Source organism: Phyllobates terribilis, unplaced genomic scaffold (assembly GCF_046119375.1).
Source record: "Phyllobates terribilis strain yellow unplaced genomic scaffold, ASM4611937v1 Scaffold_2__4_contigs__length_985480577, whole genome shotgun sequence".
Taxonomy (NCBI): domain Eukaryota; kingdom Metazoa; phylum Chordata; class Amphibia; order Anura; family Dendrobatidae; genus Phyllobates; species Phyllobates terribilis.
The window spans coordinates 97,426,067-97,447,783 of NW_027362762.1; positions in this window are offsets into that span (position 1 = coordinate 97,426,067).

Here is a 21,717-nt window from a genome sequence, read left to right on the forward strand (position 1 = left end):
GCGATAGTCCGTAAATTTCATGCATATCTTGTGTTGGGATTGAGGAACTAGTAGAGAAGGATACCTATAGCTCGGGTCATTCATGTATATACTGTAGGATCTGCCGAAGGAGAGGTCAGAGAAGGTTATGAAACGGATGGTATGAAAGAGATGTGGATGTCGGGAATAGCCTCATAAGCCACACTAAGGTAGATGACATAAGTATTACGGAGATTGCCTAACTGAGTCATAAGGTTGTGTCCTTTCGGGGAAACCTTCGCTCACGCTTAACTCCCGAACCTTTGTCCTCCTTTTTGACGGATAAGAGATTGACAGAATGAGCCCATGGAAGTAATGATAATACTCCAGGGACACGATATATAATGGAGACTGTATGGTTCATTTTATGTATTGTTGGTCTTGCCCTTGTTGCCATATATATGTGTGTTAGAATTACTCTACACTTCAGACAAAACGGTCCAGAGAAACCGTTTCAGATACTGGCTCCTTAGGACAGAATAGGTAACGAGGAAAGGTAAAATATAGAATATATTTTATCTAACCCAAAAAGCCTCCTAAGGTAGGAATAGTCAGGAAAAATGGGCAACAAGATACTGGCTCCTTAGGACAGAATAGGTAACGAGGAAAGGTAGAATATAGAATATATTTTATCTAACCCAAAAAGCCTCCTAAGGTAAGAATAGTCAGGAAAAATGGGCAACAAACAGACTAAGACCACAAATGATGAACAAGATGTCTATACAATCGTGAAAGAAAGGTGTGGTGTAGAAGCAACTAAGAATTTAGGGAAAGTTTGCAAAACTTTTCAGGTAGCAACGCATGACAGGTTTAACAGGAAACTATGGGAGGACATTCGGGCTAGAAAAGCAGGAGTGGTAAGAGACAAAGGATGGTAGAGTCCAAATTTTGGTGCCTGATGACCAAGAGTCTCTAGAAAACATTGTAAAAGTCCAAGCCTTAGAGGATGAGAAAGATCCTGCCCCTACCCAAATTATTTTAGATCTTTCTGAGGTACCAGAAAAATTATGGGCACAACATGACACCGATGTAGGACTAATGCCAATAGCTCCAGTAAAAGTCACTCCTGTTCCAGGTGTGACACTACCCCAATTGAGACAGTATCCTATTAGTGCCCAACAAGAACACGCCATAGGAGAACAGATAAAAGATTATCTAAAAACTGGAGTACTGATAGAAGTAAAGTCACCAGCCAATACACCGTTGTACCCCGTAAAAAAGAAATCTACTGAGGGGTCAGCTGCTAGATACCGGATGGTACATGATTTAAGAGAGATAAATAAAATTTTGGAACCTATTACTCCTGTTGTGCCAAATCCACACACGTTGCTATCACAGATCCCAGCAACAGCACGAGTATTTTCTGTCATAGACTTATCAAATGCATTTTTTTCAGTACCATTACACCCAGACTGTTACAAACTGTTTGCATTTACATTTAAGAATAGACAATTAGCATGGACAAGATTACCACAGGGTATGATACATTCACCTACCTTGTACTCAGAAGCTATGAGATCAGTTCTTCAAAATTTCAAACCTACGGATGAGGTTGTAATTCTTCAATATGTTGATGACCTATTGTTATGTGCCCCTGCTCAAGAGTCCGCAAACAGCAACACAATAAGGTTGTTAATATTTCTAGTAGACATGGGCTGTAAAGTTAACAAGAAAAAAGTACAACTTTGTATGACTACGGTAGTATTTCTAGGACACTGCATTTCACAAGGTATTCGGCACCTCACCGCCGACAGACTAAAAATCATTAGAGATCTTGTTCCTCCCAAGAACTACAAAACATTAAGAGCATTTTTGGGAATAGTATCACACTGCAGACAATGGGTTATACATGCTAGTCAGCTTATGCAACCTCTATATGATTGTTTAAAAATCGAGCCTTTTCAGTTAACTGAATCAGCACTCATAGCCTTTCAAGACCTCAAGAAAGGTCTCATGTCAGCCCCGGCCTTGGGAATCCCAGACTACGCCAAACCATTCCAATTAATGGCTGCGGAAATGTCTAATCATGCTACAGGAGTACTAACACAGAAACATGAAAATAAACAAAGACCTGTCGCATACTATTCTGCTCAATTAGATAATGTTACCAAAGCTGCACCATCATGTGTCAGAGTAGTAGCAGCTGTCTCTCTTTTGGTAGAAAAAGCCTCAGAAATAGTACTAGACCATGCCCTAATAGTACAAACTACACATGATGTACATGGCATACTGAATCAGGTATTGCCAAAACACATTTCAATGGCTAGACATCTTGGATTACAATGCTCCTTACTAATGCCACCAAACCTCACTTTTCGCCGCATATTGTCTCTAAATTTAGCCACTCTGTTACCACTAGAGACAAAGGGGGGAGTGGAAGGAGGTCAGGAAGACGAAGATGAAAATTTTTTACAATACCACGAACAAGACAATATAATACATGATTGCTTACAGTGTATAGAACAAGAAACACAAGGGCTACCTAATGTACAGGACACCCCTCTTGACAATCCAGACCTACATATGTATATAGATGGTAGTAGGTATGCAGATGAAACTGGTAACTTTCACACAGGTTATGCCATTGTATCAGATCATGATGTTATTGAAGCTGAGCCAATGCAGGCCAGCTGTTCAGCCCAGGAAGCTGAACTATTAGCTCTAATACGAGCATTACAGTTAGCAAAAGAAAAAACCGCTAATATTTTTACTGATATGCATATGGTATTGTACATGATTTTGGATGTATATGGAGAGCTAGAGGTTACATGACAGCTTCAGGTCAACCAGTAAAACATGGACAAATGATTAGACAAATCCTAGAATCAGCTGCCTCAACCAAACAAGTAGCAGTAATAAAAGTACCTGCACATGTAAGACTCGACACCGAGATAGCTAGGGGTAATGACCGAGCCGACAAGGCTGCTAAGCGAGCTGCAGTAAAACCTCTGACAACTGACCACACTATTAGTGCAGTATCAGAATTTGACTTAATTACACGGCTCAAAGAAGCCCACCAACAGGTGAGTAGAGAAGAAAAAGAAGAGTGGCAGAAACAGGGGGCAGAAGAAAAAGAAGGACTATGGAAAAAAGGAGATGAGCTTTGTCTCCCCCGAGCGTGGTACCCTGTTGTGGTCAGTGAAGCCCACGGACCTACACATGTGTCTGCAAACGGTATGATACAGAGGGTCAGACAGAAGTGGTTAGCCCCAGGGTTCGGCCAGGTAGCTCGAGCAAAATGTGGTTCTTGTGAAATCTGTTTAGCCCACAATCCAGGACAGACTGTTAAGACCCCCCAGAAGCACCATGTAAGACCACTATATCCGTTCCAGAGACTTCAGATCGATTACATCCAGATGCCTAAGCATGGACACTATGAGTATGTACTGGTATGTGTGGACATGTTTTCGGGGTGGCCAGAGGCTTATCCAGTTCATACAGCCACGGCTAAAGTCACTGCAGTAAAAATAGCACATGAACTGGTACCCCGTTATGGTATCCCAGAAGTGATCGAGTCAGATAGAGGTACACATTTTACTGGAGAGATTTTTCAGAATGTAATGAAAATGTTGTGTATAAAAAGTGAACTACACACCCCTTACCACCCACAGAGTTCTGGTAAGGTTGAGAGAATGAATGGAACACTTAAGTTAAAAATACAGAAAGCCATGGCAGAAACACAGAAACCATGGACTGAGTGTCTCCCAATAGCATTGTATTCAGTCAGAAACACCCCCCAGGGAAAGAGCAAACTCACCCCCCATGAAATATTGTTTGGTAGAGTTGCCAATACAGGATTGTATTTCCCACAGACTTTAATGTTAGAAACTGAAAGCTTAACTGCTTATGTACAAAATTTATGTAAGCATGTGTCTAAAATACACTCTTTAGTGTTCTCTTCCATTCCAGATCCAGATTCCATTGAGGGAACGCACAAGCTGCAACCAGGAGACGAAGTCTACGTAAAAAGACATAACAGAAGAACGCTAGAACCCAGATTTGAGGGTCCATATCAGGTGTTATTGACAACTCCAACTGCAGTAAAATTGGAAGTGTTTACATGGACTAATTGCTCAGACAAATTAGCAAATAACCAAACCGTTAATTCTAGATTATGGAACACCACTGTTGCCATCCCAGTTGTGGGGTGGGTGGGATTTCCCTGGTGGCAAGGTAATATGACCGGAAAAATAAACAACTTACAATATTTAGCGTTTAAAGGAGGTGTATGGGTTCCTAGAAATAAGACGGGACTAACAGACTTAGGGTTAATTCCTACAGAAAATATACAACTCAGTTTTAGTAGCACAGTATCTTCTTCTCAACCTTTTAAACCTGATATAGTAGAAAAAATACATACACAATAATGGTTGGAAATATTCACAATTATTCCCCGATGGAAACAATGATACATGTTCAAAGATACCAGGTAATATATTATGTAATGAGTCAAGTGCATATGACCCAGGTACACCGACTTGTGAAAATCCAGATGCAGGATACTGTAGTCCATTAGGTCAAAAACCCCCTTGGTGTATACTTCAGAATGTATCTAAATTTTTAGATTTGGTACATAGGTTGGTGCTCCAACACTCTGCAATATGGGATCTGCCTGAAGGAACCTTCTGGATTTGTGGAAATGGAGCATACAAATGGCTCCCAGTAGGAATAAAAGGTACATGTACTCTAGGACGCTTAACACCGGCCACATTTATAGTTCAGAATCAGCAGGTAGATATGCAAGCAGTACCTAAACACACACTATACAAAAGAGCAGCCGACAACTCGCCTAGACCTTCAGGTAGGCCACATGTGGTCCAAATGGGAATTCCTAATAAAATATTCAGCACTTTCTTTGTGTATCCAATGTTGATGCAGATGTGGGACGAATATGACAGACACAATGATCAAAATAAAGATAGCTGGTGGTCAGACACCTTCTCCTTTCTCAACCCAAAGAACTGGTTTAAGGGTATTGGAGGTTGGGTGGCTGGAATTCTGCAAGGTATATTACAGATTGTGCTAATTATAGTAGTCATATATGTAGTGTTTAAAATAGGATTAAAAATTATTTTAATATGCATAAATAAGCTTTGTAACACGGACTCAAGAATATGAAAGAAAAGAACTCCCGGACCAGGTTTTCTACCAAAAGTCCATAAGGAAGAATCAAAGGGGGGACTGAGAGGATGATGGGAGTTGTACTTCACGCAAGACTACGATGTAAGACACAGATGAAGTTATTCTTCCCTTATCTGGACATTTGGACTGACGCCCAGAAACTAGATTGTAACTTGTTTTTAGCTGTCTCAGAAACCTTCTACTAATTATCACTTTTCTGTTTATGAAACTTTCTTATCAACATTCCACTGTTATGAATCATCATTTCGCTGCCTGTGAAACAAAGGCATTTTACTGCGCATGTCTGACAAAAAAAAAAAAAAATGAATGAAATGATTATTAATATAAATAAAGGGACTGCACCTATAGAGGCAGACGCGCTCAGGGGCTTCCCAGTACTTGATTATACACTACGTGTCTGTGTATTTCTTGTTACGGGGATACCCCGACTCCAACAAGGACCCTCCATGGCTGAATGATCCTAACAACAGACAGAGGGAACAGTGGCGGAGACTCCGCACTGCAGACAATAACAGACAGAGGGAACAGGCGGAGACTCAGCACTGCAGACAATAACAGACACAGGGAACAGAGGCGGAGAATCAGCACTACAGACAATAACAGACAGAGGGAACAGAGGCGGAGGCTCAGCACTACAGACAATAACAGACAGAGGGAACAGGCAGAGGCTCAGTACTACAGACTATAACAGACAGGGGGAACAGAGGCAGAGGCTCAGCAATACAGACAATAACAGACAGAGGGAACAGAGGCGGAGGCTCAGCACTACAGACAAAAACAGACAGAGGGAACATAGGGAAGAGCTGGGACTCAGCACTGCAGCCAATAACAGACACCGGGAACAGAGGGAATAGAGGCGGAAACTCAGCACTACAGACAATAAGAGACACAGGGAACAGAGGCATAGACTCAACACTACAGACAATAACAGACAGAGGGAACAGAGGCGGAGACTCAGCACTACAGACAATAACAGACAGAGGGAACAGAGGCGGAGACTCAGCACTACAGACAATAACAGACAGAGGGAACAGGCGGAGACTCAGCACTACAGACAATAACAGACAGAGGGAAGAGGCAGAGACTCAGCACTACAGACAATAACAGACACAGGGAACAGAGGTGGAGACTCAGCATTACAGACAATAACAGACACAGGAAACAGAGGCGGAGACTCAGCACTGCAGACAATAATAGACAGAGGAAACAGAGGTGGAGACTCAGCACTACAGACAATAACAGACACAGGGAACAGAGGCGGAGACTCAGCACTACAGACAATAACAGACAGCGGGAACAGAGGCGGAGACTTAGCACTACAGACAATAACAGACAGAGGGAACATAGGGAATAGAGGTGGAGATTCAGCACTACAGACAATAACAGACACAGGGAACAGAGGCGGAGACTCAGCACTACAGAGGATAACAGACACAGGCAACAGAGGTGGAGACTCAGCACTGCAGACAATAACAGACACAGGGAACAGAGGGAACAGAGGCAGAGGCTCAGCACTACAGACAATAACAAACAGAGGGAACAGAGGCAGAGACCCAGCACTACAGACAAGAACAGACACAGGGAACAGAGGAGGAGACTCAGCATTACAGACAATAACAGACACAGGGAACATAGGCGGAGACTCAGCACTACAGACAATAACAGACAGAGGGAACAGAGGTGGAGACTCAGCACTACAGACAATAACAGACAAAGGGACCAGAGGCGGAGACTCAGCACTGCAGACAATAACAGACAGAGGGAACAGAGGTGGAGACTCAGCACTACAGACAATAACAGACACAGGGAACAGAGGCGGAACCTCAGCACTACAGACAATAACAGACCGAGGGAACAGAGGCGGAGAATCAGCACTACAGACAATAACAGACAGAGGGAACATAGGGAATAGAGGCAGAGATTCAGCACTACAGACAATAACAGACACAGGGAACAGAGGCGGAGACTCAGCACTGCAGACAATAACAGACAACGGGAAAAGAGGGAGAGACTCAGCACTGCAGACAATAACAGACAGAGGGAATAGAGGCGGAGACTGAGCACTACAGACAATATCAGAAACAGGAAAAATAGGCGAAGACTCAGCACTGCAGACAATAACAGACAGAGGGAATAGAGGGGGAGACTGAGCACTACAGACAATAACAGACAGAGGGAACAGAGGCGGAGACTCAGCACTTCAGACAATAACAGACACAGGGAATAGAGGCGGAGACTCAGCACTGCAGACAATAACAGACAGCGGGAAGAGAGGGAGAGACTCAGCGCTGCAGACAATAATAGACACAGGGAACAGAGGGAACAGAGGCGGAGGCTCAGCACTACAGACAATAACAAACAGAGGGAACAGAGGCAGAGACTCAGCACTACAGACAATAACAGACACAGGGAATAGAGGTGGAGACTCAGCATTACAGACAATAACAGACACAGGTAACAGAGGCGGAGACTCAGCACTAGAGACAATAACAGACAGACGGAACAGAGGCGGAGGCTCAGCACTTTAGACAATAACAGACAGAGGGAACAGAGGCGGAGACTCAGCACTACAGACAATAACAGACACAGGGAACAGAGGCAGAGACTCAGCACTACAGACAATATCAGACAGAGGGAAAAGAGGTGGTGACTCAGCACTACAGACAATAACAGACAAAGGGAACAGAGGCGGAGACTCAGCACTACAGACAGTAACAGACACAGGGAACAGAGGCGGAGAGTTAGCACTACAGACAATAACAGACAGAGGGAACAGAGGCGGAGACTCAGCACTACAGACAATAACAGACTCAGGGAACAGAGGTGGAGACTCAGCACTACCGACAATAACAGACAGAGGGAAGAGAGACGGAGGCTCAGCACTACAGACAATAACAGACAGAGGGAACAGAGGCGGAGGCTCATTACTACAGACAATAACAGACAGGGGGAACAGGGGCGGAGGCTCAGCAATACAGACAATAACAGACAGAGGGAACAGAAGAGGAGGCTCAGCACTACAGACAAAAACAGACGGAACATAGGGAAGAGTTGGGACTCAGCACTGCAGACAATAACAGACAGAGGGAACAGAGGCAGAGACTCAGCACTACAGACAATAACAGACACAAGGAACAGAGGCGGAGACTCAGCACTACAGACAATAACAGACAGATGGAACAGAGGCAGAGACTCAGCACTACAGACAATAACAGACATAGGGAACAACGGCGGAGACTCAGCACTACAGACAAAAACAGACAGAGGGAACAGAGGCGGAGACTCAGCTCTACAGACAATAACAGACACAGGGAACAGAGGCGGAGACTCAGCACTACAGACAATAACAGACAGAGAGAACAGAGGCAGAGACTTAGCACTACAGACAATAACAGACACAGGGAACAGAGGCGGAGGATCAGCACTACAGAGAATAACAGACAGAGATAATAGAGACGGAACATCAGCACTACAGACAATAACAGACACAGGGAACTGAGGCGGAGGCTCAGCCCTACAGACAATAACAGACAGAGGGAACAGAGGCGGAGACTCAGCACTACAGACAATAACAGACACAGGCAACGGAGGCGGAGACTCAGCGCTGCAGACAATAAGAGACACCGGGAGCAGAGGAAGAGACTCAGTGCTGCAGACAATAACAGACACTGGGAGCAGAGGGGGAGATTCAGCACTAGAGACAATAACAGACAGACGGAATGGAGGCGGAGGCTCACCACTTTAGACAATAACAGACAGAGGGAACAGAGGCGGAGACTCAGCACTACAGACAATAACAGACACAGGGAACAGAGGCGGAGGATCAGCACTACAGAGAATAACAGACAGAGATAATAGAGACGGAACATCAGCACTACAGACAATAACAGACACAGGGAACTGAGGCGGAGGCTCAGCACTACAGACAATAAAAGACACTGGGAGCAGAGGGGGACATTCATCACTGCATATAATAAGAGACACCTGGAGCAAAGGAGGAGACTCAGCACTGCAGACAATAACAGACACAGGGAACAGAGGGGGAGCCTCAGCACTACAGACAATTACAGACACAGGGAACAGAGGCGGAGACTCAGCACTTTAGACAATTACAGACACAGGGAACGGAGGAGGAGACTCAGCACTACAGACAATAACAGACAGAGGGGACAGAGGCGGAGACTCAGCACTATAGACAATAACAGACACAGGGAACGGAGGCGGAGACTCAGCGCTGCAGACAATAAGAGACACCGGGAGCAGAGGAAGAGACTCAGTGCTGCAGACAATAACAGACACCGGGAGCAGAGGGGGAGATTCAGCACTAGAGACAATAACAGACAGACGGAATGGAGGCGGAGGCTCACGACTTTAGACAATAACAGACAGAGGGAACAGAGGCGGAGACTCAGCACTACAGACAATAACAGACACAGGGAACAGAGGCGGAGACTCAGCACTACAGACAATAACAGACAGAGGGAACAGAGGTGAAGACTCAGCACTATAGACAATAACAGACACAGGGAAAGGAGGCGGAGACTCAGCACAAGAGACAATAACAGAGAGAGGGAACAGAGGCGGAGACTCAGCACTACAGACAATAACAGACACAGGGAACAGAGGCGGAGACTCAGCACTACAGACAATAACAGACAGAGGGAACAGAGGCAGAGACTTAGCACTACAGACAATAACAGACACAGGGAACAGAGGCGGAGACTCAGCACTGCAGACAATAACAGACACCAGGAACAGAGGGAGAGACTCAGCACTGCAGACAATAACAGACAGAGGGAATAGAGGCGGAGACTCAGCACTACAGACAATAACAGACAGAGGGAAAAGAGGCGGAGACTCAGCACTAGAGACAATATAAGACACAGGGAACAGAGGCGGAGACTCAGCACTACAGACAATAACAGAGACAGGGAACAGAGGCGGAGACTCAGCACTTTAGACAATAACAGACACAGGGAACGGAGGAGGAGACTCAGCACTACAGACAATAACAGACAGAGGGGACAGAGGCGGAGACTCACCACTATAGACAATAACAGACACCGGGAGCAGAGGGGGAGACTCAGCGCTGCAGACAATAAGAGACACCGGGAGCAGAGGAGGAGACTCAGTGCTGCAGACAATAGGAGACACTGGGAGTAGAGGGGGAGGCTCATCGCTGCAGATAATAAGAGACACCGGGAGCAGAGGAGACTCAGTGCTGCAGACAATAACAGACACCGGGAGCAAAGGGGGAGACTCAGCGCTGCAGACAATAACAGACAGAGGGAACAGAGGCGGAGACTCAGCACTAGAGACAATAACAGACAGACGGAATGGAGGCGGAGGCTCACCACTTTAGACAATAACAGACAGAGGGAACAGAGGCGGAGACTCAGCACTACAGACAATAACAGACACAGGGAACAGAGGCGGAGACTCAGCACTACAGACAATAACAGACAGAGGGAACAGAGGTGAAGACTCAGCACTATAGACAATAACAGACACAGGGAAAGGAGGCTGAGACTCAGCACAAGAGACAATAACAGACAGAGGGAACAGAGGCGGAGACTCAGCACTACAGACAATAACAGACACAGGGAACAGAGGCAGAGACTCAGCACTGCAGACAATAACAGTCACCTGGTACAGAGGGAGAGACTCAGCACTGCAGATAATAACAGACACAGGGGACAGAGGGAAAGATACAGCACTGCAGACAATAACAGACACAGGGAACACAGGGAACAGAGGCGGAGGCTCAGCACTACAGACAATAACAGACACAGGGAACAGAGGCGGAGACTCAGCACTACAGACAATAACAGACAGAGGGAACAGAGGCAGAGGCTCAGCACTACAGACAATAACAGACAGAGGGAACAGGCGGAGGCTCAGTACTACAGACAAAAACAGACAGGGGGAACAGAGGCAGAGGCTCAGCAATACAGACAATAACAGACAGAGGGAACAGAGGCGGAGGCTCAGCACTACAGACAAAAACAGACAGAGGGAATAGAGGCGGAGACTCAGCACTACAGACAATAACAGACAGAGGGAAAAGAGGCGGAGACTCAGCACTAGAGACAATATCAGACACAGGGAACAGAGGCGGAGACTCAGCACTGCAGACAATATCAGACACAGGGAACAGAGGTGAAGACTCAGCACTGCAGAAAAGAACAGACACCGGGAACAGAGGGAGAGACTCAGCACTGCAGACAATAACAGACAGACGGAATATAGGCGGAGACTCAGCACTACAGACAATAACAGACAGAGGGAACAGAGGCGGAGACTCAGCACTACAGACAATAACAGACACAGGCAACAGAGGCGGAGATTCCGCACTGCAGACAATAACAGACACCGGGACTAGACAGAGAGACTCAGCACTGTAGACAATAACAAAAACAGGGAACAGAGGGAACAGAGGCAGAGGCTCAGCACTACAGACAATAACAAACAGAGGGAACAGAGTTGGAGACTCAGCACTGCAGACAATAACAGACAGAGGGAACAGAGGCGGAGACTCAGCACTACAGACAATAACAGACACAGGGAACAGAGGCAGAGACTCAGCACTGCAGACAATAACAGTCACCTGATACAGAGGGAGAGACTCAGCACTGCAGATAATAACAGAAACCGGGAACAGAGGGGAAGATACAGCACTGCAGACAATAACAGACAAAGGGAACACAGGGAACAGAGGCGGAGGCTCAGCACTACAGACAATAACAAACAGAGGGAACAGAGGCAGAGACTCAGCACTACAGACAATAACAGACACAGGGAACAGAGGGAACAGAGGCGGAGACTCAGCACTACAGACAATAACAGACACAGGGAACAGAGACGGAGACTCAGCACTACAGACAATAACAGACAGAGGGAACAGAGGCGGAGGCTCAGCGCTACAGACAATAACAGACAGAGGGAACAGGCGGAGGCTCAGGACTACAAACTATAACAGACAGGGGGAACAGAGACAGAGGCTCAGCAATACAGACAATAACAGACAGAGGGAACAGAGGTGGAGGCTCAGCACTACAAACAAAAACAGACAGAGGGAACATAGGGAAGAGCTGGGACTCAGCATTGCAGACAATAACAGACACCGGGAACAGAGGGAATAGAGGCGGAGACTCAGCACTACAGACAATAAGAGACACAGGGAAGAGAGGCGTAGACTCAACACTACAGACAATAACAGACAGAGGGAACAGAGGCGGAGACTCAGCACTACAGACAATAACAGACAGAGGGAACAGAGGCGGAGACTCAGCACTACAGACAATAACAGACAGAGGGAACATAGTCGGAGACTCAGCACTACAGACAATAACAGACAGAGGGAACAGGCGGAGACTCAGCACTGCAGACAATAACAGACAGAGGGAACAGAGGTGGAGACTCAGCACTGCAGACAAAAACAGACACAGGGAACAGAGGGAATAGAGGCGGAGACTCAGCACTCAGACAATAACAAACACAGGGAACAGAGGCGGAGGCTCAGCACTACAGACAATAACAGACAGAGGGAACAGAGATGGAGACTCAGCACTACAGACAATAACGTACAGGGGGAACAGAGGCGGAGACTCAGCACTACAGACAATAACAGACAGAGGGAACAGAGGTGGAGACTCAACACTACAGACAACAACAGACAGAGAATACAGAGGTGGAGACTCAGCACTACAGACAATAACAGACAGAGGGAACAGAGGCGGAGACTCAGCACTACAGACAGTAACAGAGGGAACAGAGGGAATAGAGGTAGAGATTCAGCACTACAGACAATAACAGACACAGGGAACAGAGGCGGAGACTCAACACTGAAGAGAATAACAGACACGGGGAACAGAGGGAGAGACTCAGCACTGCAGACAATAACAGACAGAGGAAATAGAGGCGGAGACTCAGCACTACAGACAATAACAGACAGAGGGAACAGAGGCGGAGACTCAGCACTACAGACAATAACAGACACAGGGGACAGAGGCGAAGAGTCAGCACGGCAGACAATAACAGACACCGGGAACAGAGGGAGAGACTCAGCAATGCAGACAATAAGAGACAGAGGGAATAGAGGCGGAGACTCAGCACTGCAGACAATAACAGACAGAGGGAACGGATGTGGAGACTCAGCACTACAGACAATAACAAACACAGGGAACAGAGGTGGAGACTCAGCACTGCAGACAATAACAGACACCGGGAACAGAGAGAGAGACTCAGCACTGCAGACAATAACAGACACAGGGAACAGAAGGAAAAGAGGCAGAGGCTCAGAAATACAGACAATAACAAACAGAGGGAACAGAGGCAGAGACTCAGCACTACAGACAATAACAGACACAGGGAACAGAGGTGGAGACTCAGCATTACAGACAATAACAGACACAGGGAACATAGGCGGAGACTCAACACTACAGACAATGACAGACAGAGGGAACAGAGGCAGAGACTCAGCACTACAGACCATAACAGACAGAGGGAACAGAGGCGTAGACTCAGCACTGCAGACAATACTAGACACCGGGAAGAGAGGGAGAGACTCAGCACTGCAGAAAATAACAGACAGAGGGAATAGAGGCAGAGACTCAGCACTACAGACAATAACAGACACAGGGAAAATAGGCGGAGACTCAGCACTACAGACAATAACAGACACAGGGAAGAGAGGCGGAGACTCAGCACTACAGACAATAACAGACACAGGGAACAGAGGCGGAGACTCAGCAATACAGACAGTAACAGACAAAGGGAACAGAGGCGGAGAGTTAGCACTACAGACAATAACAGACAGAGGGAACAGAGGCGGAGACTCAGCACTACAGACAATAACAGACAGAGGAAACAGAGGCGGAGACTCAGCACTAGAGACAATAACAGACAGACGGAACAGAGGCGGAGGCTCAGCACTTTAGACAATAACAGACAGAGGGAACAGAGGCGGAGACTCAGCAATGCAGAAAAGAACAGACACCGGGAACAGAGGGAGAGACTCAGCACTGCAGACAATAACAGACAGACGGAATATAGGCGGAGACTCAGCACTACAGACAATAACAGACTCAGGGAACAGAGGTGGAGACTCAGCATGACCGACAATAACAGACAGAGGGAAGAGAGACGGAGGCTCAGCACCACAGACAATAACAGACAGAGGGAACAGAGGCGGAGGCTCAGTACTACAGACAATAACATACAGGGGGAACAGGGGCGGAGGCTCAGCAATACAGACAATAACAGACAGAGAGAACAGAAGAGGAGGCTCAGCACTACAGACAAAAACAGACGGAACATAGGGAAGAGTTGGGACTCAGCACTGCAGACAATAACAGACAGAGGGAACAGAGGCAGAGACTCAGCACTACAGACAATAACAGACACAGGGAACAGAGGCGGAGACTCAGCACTACAGACAATAACAGACAGAGGGAACAGAGGCAGAGACTCAGCACTACAGACAATAACAGACATAGGGAACAGAGGCGGAGACTCAGCACTACAGACAAAAACAGACAGAGGGAACAGAGGCGGAGACTCAGCACTACAGACAATAACAGACACAGGCAACGGAGGCGGAGACTCAGCACTGCAGACAATAACAGACACCGGAAACAGACGGAGAGACTCAGCACTGCAGACAATAACAGAAACAGGGAACAGAGGGGGCAGAGGCTCAGCACTACAGACAATAACAAACAGAGGGAACAGAGATGGAGACTCAGCACTGCAGACAATAACAGACAGAGGGAACAGAGGCGGAGACTCAGCACTACAGACAATAACAGACACAGGGAACAGAGGCAGAGACTCAGCACTGCAGACAATAACAGTCACCTGGTACAGAGGGAGAGACTCAGCACTGCAGATAATAATAGACACAGGGGACAGAGGGAAAGATACAGCACTGCAGACAATAACAGACACAGGGAACACAGGGAACAGAGGCGGAGGCTCAGCACTACAGACAATAACAGACACAGGGAACAGAGGCGGAGACTCAGCACTACAGACAATAACAGACAGAGGGAACAGAGGCGGTGGCTCAGCACTACAGACAATAACAGACAGAGGGAACAGGCGGAGGCTCAGTACTACAGACAATAACAGACAGGGGGAACAGAGGCAGAGGCTCAGCAATACAGACAATAACAGACAGAGGGAACAGAGGCGGAGGCTCAGCACTAAAGACAAAAACAGACAGAGTGAATAGAGGCGGAGACTCAGCACTACAGACAATAACAGACAGAGGGAAAAGAGGCGGAGACTCAGCACTAGAGACAATATCAGACACAGGGAACAGAGGCGAAGACTCAGCACTGCAGAAAAGAACAGACACCGGGAACAGAGGGAGAGACACAGCACTGCAGACAATAACAGACAGACGGAATATAGGCGGAGACTCAGCACTACAGACAATAACAGACAGAGGGAACAGAGGAGGAGACTCAGCACTACAGACAATAACAGACACAGGCAACAGAGGTGGAGACTCAGCACTGTAGACAATAACAGACAGCGGGAACAGACAGAGAGACTCAGCACTGTAGACAATAACAGAAACAGGGAACAGAGGGAACAGAGGCAGAGGCTCAGCACTACAGACAATAACAAACAGAGGGAACAGAGTTGGAGACTCAGCACTGCAAACAATAACAGACAGAGGGAACAGAGGCGGAGACTCAGCACTACAGACAATAACAGACAGAGGAAACAGAGGCAGAGACTCAGCACTGCAGACAGTAACAGACAGAGGGAACAGAGGCAGAGACTCAGCACTACAGACAATAACAGACACAGGGAACAGAGGCGGAGACTCAGCACTGCAGACAGTAACAGACAGAGGGAACAGAGGCAGAGACTCAGCACTACAGACAATAACAGACACAGGGAACAGAGGCGGAGACTCAGCACTACAGACAATAACAGACAGAGGGAACAGAGGCAGAGACTCAGCACTACAGACAATAACAGACATAGGGAACAGAGGCGGAGACTCAGCACTACAGACAAAAACAGACAGAGGGAACAGAGGCGGAGACTCAGCACTACAGACAATAAGGCTGTGTGCCCACGTAGCGTTTTTCAAGCGTTTATGCTGCGGAATTTCCGCAGCGGAAACGCTTGAAAAACGCTAGGTAATCCGCACCCCATGGTCCCCAAGGGGATTCCGCATGTTCTATGCACATGCTGCGGATTTTTCCGCAGCGTTTATGCTACGTACAAAAATCCGCAGCATGTCATTTAATTTTGCGGAAGTGCAGCGGAACTCCCGCCATTGACTTGCATTGAGACGCACAGAAACCGCGACTGTACATTTGTACAAGCGGCTTCTATGCGTCTCTATGTGCGGATGGTACCCAGTTCTGGAGGAGAGGAGACTCTCATCCAGACCTGGGTACCATTGTACCTGTAAAAAAAGTATAAAATAACAAATAAAGTTTATACTCACCTGTCCGGCGGCTTCTCTCTGAATGCCGGCATCGCTTGAGGACCTGCGGTGACGTCACAGTCATGTGACCGCAGGCCCTTCACCGCTCTGTCTCGCGATATGCCGGCAGCCGGGAACCAGACAGGAAGCAGCGCTGCAGCCACGCCGGGGCCTCGGGGGTGAGTATAGCTTTATTTGTTTTAATTTTTACGGTTCACACTGTATAAATCCATGCTGTTTGCATGGATTTATACAGTGTGACCTAGTTGTCAAGCACTTTCCAAGTGATGCTATCGCCTGGAAAGTGCTTGTCAATCTGCATGCGGAAACGCATGTGAACCCGCATGTGGATCCGCATGTATTCTGCAGGAAAAACGCATGCACAATCTGCATGCGTTTTTTTCTGCCAGGGAGATGCAGAAATGCTGCAGAAATTTTCTGCTTCATTTCTGCATCGTGTGCACATACCCTAACAGACACAGGCAACGGAGGCGGAGACTCAGCACTGCAGACAATAACAGACACCGGAAACAGACGGAGAGACTCAGCACTGCAGACAATAACAGAAACAGGGAACAGAGGGGGCAGAGGCTCAGCACTACAGACAATAACAAACAGAGGGAACAGAGATGGAGACTCAGCACTGCAGACAATAACAGACAGAGGGAACAGAGGCGGAGACTCAGCACTACAGACAATAACAGACACAGGGAACAGAGGCAGAGACTCAGCACTGCAGACAATAACAGTCACCTGGTACAGAGGGAGAGACTCAGCACTGCAGATAATAATAGACACAGGGGACAGAGGGAAAGATACAGCACTGCAGACAATAACAGACACAGGGAACAGAGGCGGAGGCTCAGCACTACAGACAATAACAGACACAGGGAACAGAGGCGGAGACTCAGCACTACAGACAATAACAGACAGAGGGAACAGAGGCGGTGGCTCAGCACTACAGACAATAACAGACAGAGGGAACAGGCGGAGGCTCAGTACTACAGACAATAACAGACAGGGGGAACAGAGGCAGAGGCTCAGCAATACAGACAATAACAGACAGAGGGAACAGAGGCGGCGGCTCAGCACTAAAGACAAAAACAGACAGAGTGAATAGAGGCGGAGACTCAGCACTACAGACAATAACAGACAGAGGGAAAAGAGGCGGAGACTCAGCACTAGAGACAATATCAGACACAGGGAACAGAGGCGAAGACTCAGCACTGCAGAAAAGAACAGACACCGGGAACAGAGGGAGAGACACAGCACTGCAGACAATAACAGACAGACGGAATATAGGCGGAGACTCAGCACTACAGACAATAACAGACAGAGGGAACAGAGGAGGAGACTCAGCACTACAGACAATAACAGACACAGGCAACAGAGGTGGAGACTCAGCACTGTAGACAATAACAGACAGCGGGAACAGACAGAGAGACTCAGCACTGTAGACAATAACAGAAACAGGGAACAGAGGGAACAGAGGCAGAGGCTCAGCACTACAGACAATAACAAACAGAGGGAACAGAGTTGGAGACTCAGCACTGCAAACAATAACAGACAGAGGGAACAGAGGCGGAGACTCAGCACTACAGACAATAACAGACACAGGGAACAGAGGCAGAGACTCAGCACTGCAGACAGTAACAGACAGAGGGAACAGAGGCAGAGACTCAGCACTACAGACAATAACAGACACAGGGAACAGAGGCGGAGACTCAGCACTACAGACAATAACAGACAGAGGGAACAGAGGCAGAGACTCAGCACTACAGACAATAACAGACATAGGGAACAGAGGCGGAGACTCAGCACTACAGACAAAAACAGACAGAGGGAACAGAGGCGGAGACTCAGCACTACAGACAATAAGGCTGTGTGCCCACGTAGCGTTTTTCAAGCGTTTATGCTGCGGAATTTCCGCAGCGGAAACGCTTGAAAAACGCTAGGTAATCCGCACCCCATGGTCCCCAAGGGGATTCCGCATGTTCTATGCACATGCTGCGGATTTTTCCGCAGCGTTTATGCTACGTACAAAAATCCGCAGCATGTCATTTAATTTTGCGGAAGTGCAGCGGAACTCCCGCCATTGACTTGCATTGAGACGCACAGAAACCGCGACTGTACATTTGTACAAGCGGCTTCTATGCGTCTCTATGTGCGGATGGTACCCAGTTCTGGAGGAGAGGAGACTCTCATCCAGACCTGGGTACCATTGTACCTGTAAAAAAAGTATAAAATAACAAATAAAGTTTATACTCACCTGTCCGGCGGCTTCTCTCTGAATGCCGGCATCGCTTGAGGACCTGCGGTGACGTCACAGTCATGTGACCGCAGGCCCTTCACCGCTCTGTCTCGCGATATGCCGGCAGCCGGGAACCAGACAGGAAGCAGCGCTGCAGCCACGCCGGGGCCTCGGGGGTGAGTATAGCTTTATTTGTTTTAATTTTTACGGTTCACACTGTATAAATCCATGCTGTTTGCATGGATTTATACAGTGTGACCTAGTTGTCAAGCACTTTCCAAGTGATGCTATCGCCTGGAAAGTGCTTGTCAATCTGCATGCGGAAACGCATGTGAACCCGCATGTGGATCCGCATGTATTCTGCAGGAAAAACGCATGCACAATCTGCATGCGTTTTTTTCTGCCAGGGAGATGCAGAAATGCTGCAGAAATTTTCTGCTTCATTTCTGCATCGTGTGCACATACCCTAACAGACACAGGCAATGGAGGCGGAGACTCAGCACTGCAGACAATAACAGACACCGGAAACAGACGGAGAGACTCAGCACTGCAGACAATAACAGAAACAGGGAACAGAGGGGGCAGAGGCTCAGCACTACAGACAATAACAAACAGAGGGAACAGAGATGGAGACTCAGCACTGCAGACAATAACAGACAGAGGGAACAGAGGCGGAGACTCAGCACTACAGACAATAACAGACACAGGGAACAGAGGCAGAGACTCAGCACTGCAGACAATAACAGTCACCTGGTACAGAGGGAGAGACTCAGCACTGCAGATAATAATAGACACAGGGGACAGAGGGAAAGATACAGCACTGCAGACAATAACAGACACAGGGAACACAGGGAACAGAGGCGGAGGCTCAGCACTACAGACAATAACAGACACAGGGAACAGAGGCGGAGACTCAGCACTACAGACAATAACAGACAGAGGGAACAGAGGCGGAGGCTCAGCACTACAGACAATAACAGACAGAGGGAACAGGCGGAGGCTCATTACTACAGACAATAACAGACAGGGGGAACAGAGGCAGAGGCTCAGCAATACAGACAATAACAGACAGAGGGAACAGAGGCGGAGGCTCAGCACTAAAGACAAAAACAGACAGAGTGAATAGAGGCGGAGACTCAGCACTACAGACAATAACAGACAGAGGGAAAAGAGGCGGAGACTCAGCACTAGAGACAATATCAGACACAGGGAACAGAGGCGAAGACTCAGCACTGCAGAAAAGAACAGACAACGGGAACAGAGGAAGAGACACAGCACTGCAGACAATAACAGACAGACGGAATATAGGCGGAGACTCAGCACTACAGACAATAACAGACAGAGGGAACAGAGGCGGAGACTCAGCACTACAGACAATAACAGACACAGGCAACAGAGGTGGAGACTCAGCACTGTAGACAATAACAGACAGCGGGAACAGACAGAGAGACTCAGCACTGTAGACAATAACAGAAACAGGGAACAGAGGGAACAGAGGCAGAGGCTCAGCACTACAGACAATAACAAACAGAGGGAACAGAGTTGGAGACTCAGCACTGCAAACAATAACAGACAGAGGGAACAGAGGCGGAGACTCAGCACTACAGACAATAACAGACACAGGGAACAGAGGCAGAGACTCAGCACTGCAGACAGTAACAGACAGAGGGAACAGAGGCAGAGACTCAGCACTACAGACAATAACAGACACAGGGAACAGAGGCGGAGACTCTGCACTATAGACAATAACAGACAGAGGGAACAGAGGCAGAGACTCAGCACTACAGACAATAACAGACATAGGGAACAGAGGCGGAGACTCAGCACTACAGACAAAAACAGACAGAGGGAACAGAGGCGGAGACTCAGCACTACAGACAATAACAGACACAGGCAACGGAGGCGGAGACTCAGCACTGCAGACAATAACAGAAACAGGGAACAGAGGGGGCAGAGGCTCAGCACTACAGACAATAACAAACAGAGGGAACAGAGATGGAGACTCAGCACTGCAGACAATAACAGACAGAGGGAACAGAGGCGGAGACTCAGCACTACAGACAATAACAGACACAGGGAACAGAGGCAGAGACTCAGCACTGCAGACAATAACAGTCACCTGGTACAGAGGGAGAGACTCAGCACTGCAGATAATAATAGACACAGGGGACAGAGGGAAAGATACAGCACTGCAGACAATAACAGACACAGGGAACACAGGGAACAGAGGCGGAGGCTCAGCACTACAGACAATAACAGACACAGGGAACAGAGGCGGAGACTCAGCACTACAGACAATAACAGACAGAGGGAACAGAGGCGGAGGCTCAGCACTACAGACAATAACAGACAGAGGGAACAGGCGGAGGCTCAGTACTACAGACAATAACAGACAGGGGGAACAGAGGCAGAGGCTCAGCAATACAGACAATAACAGACAGAGGGAACAGAGGCGGAGGCTCAGCACTAAAGACAAAAACAGACAGAGTGAATAGAGGCGGAGACTCAGCACTACAGACAATAACAGACAGAGGGAAAAGAGGCGGAGACTCAGCACTAGAGACAATATCAGACACAGGGAACAGAGGCGAAGACTCAGCACTGCAGAAAAGAACAGACACCGGGAACAGAGGAAGAGACACAGCACTGCAGACAATAACAGACAGACGGAATATAGGCGGAGACTCAGCACTACAGACAATAACAGACAGAGGGAACAGAGGCGGAGACTCAGCACTACAGACAATAACAGACACAGGCAACAGAGGTGGAGACTCAGCACTGTAGACAATAACAGACAGCGGGAACAGACAGAGAGACTCAGCACTGTAGACAATAACAGAAACAGGGAACA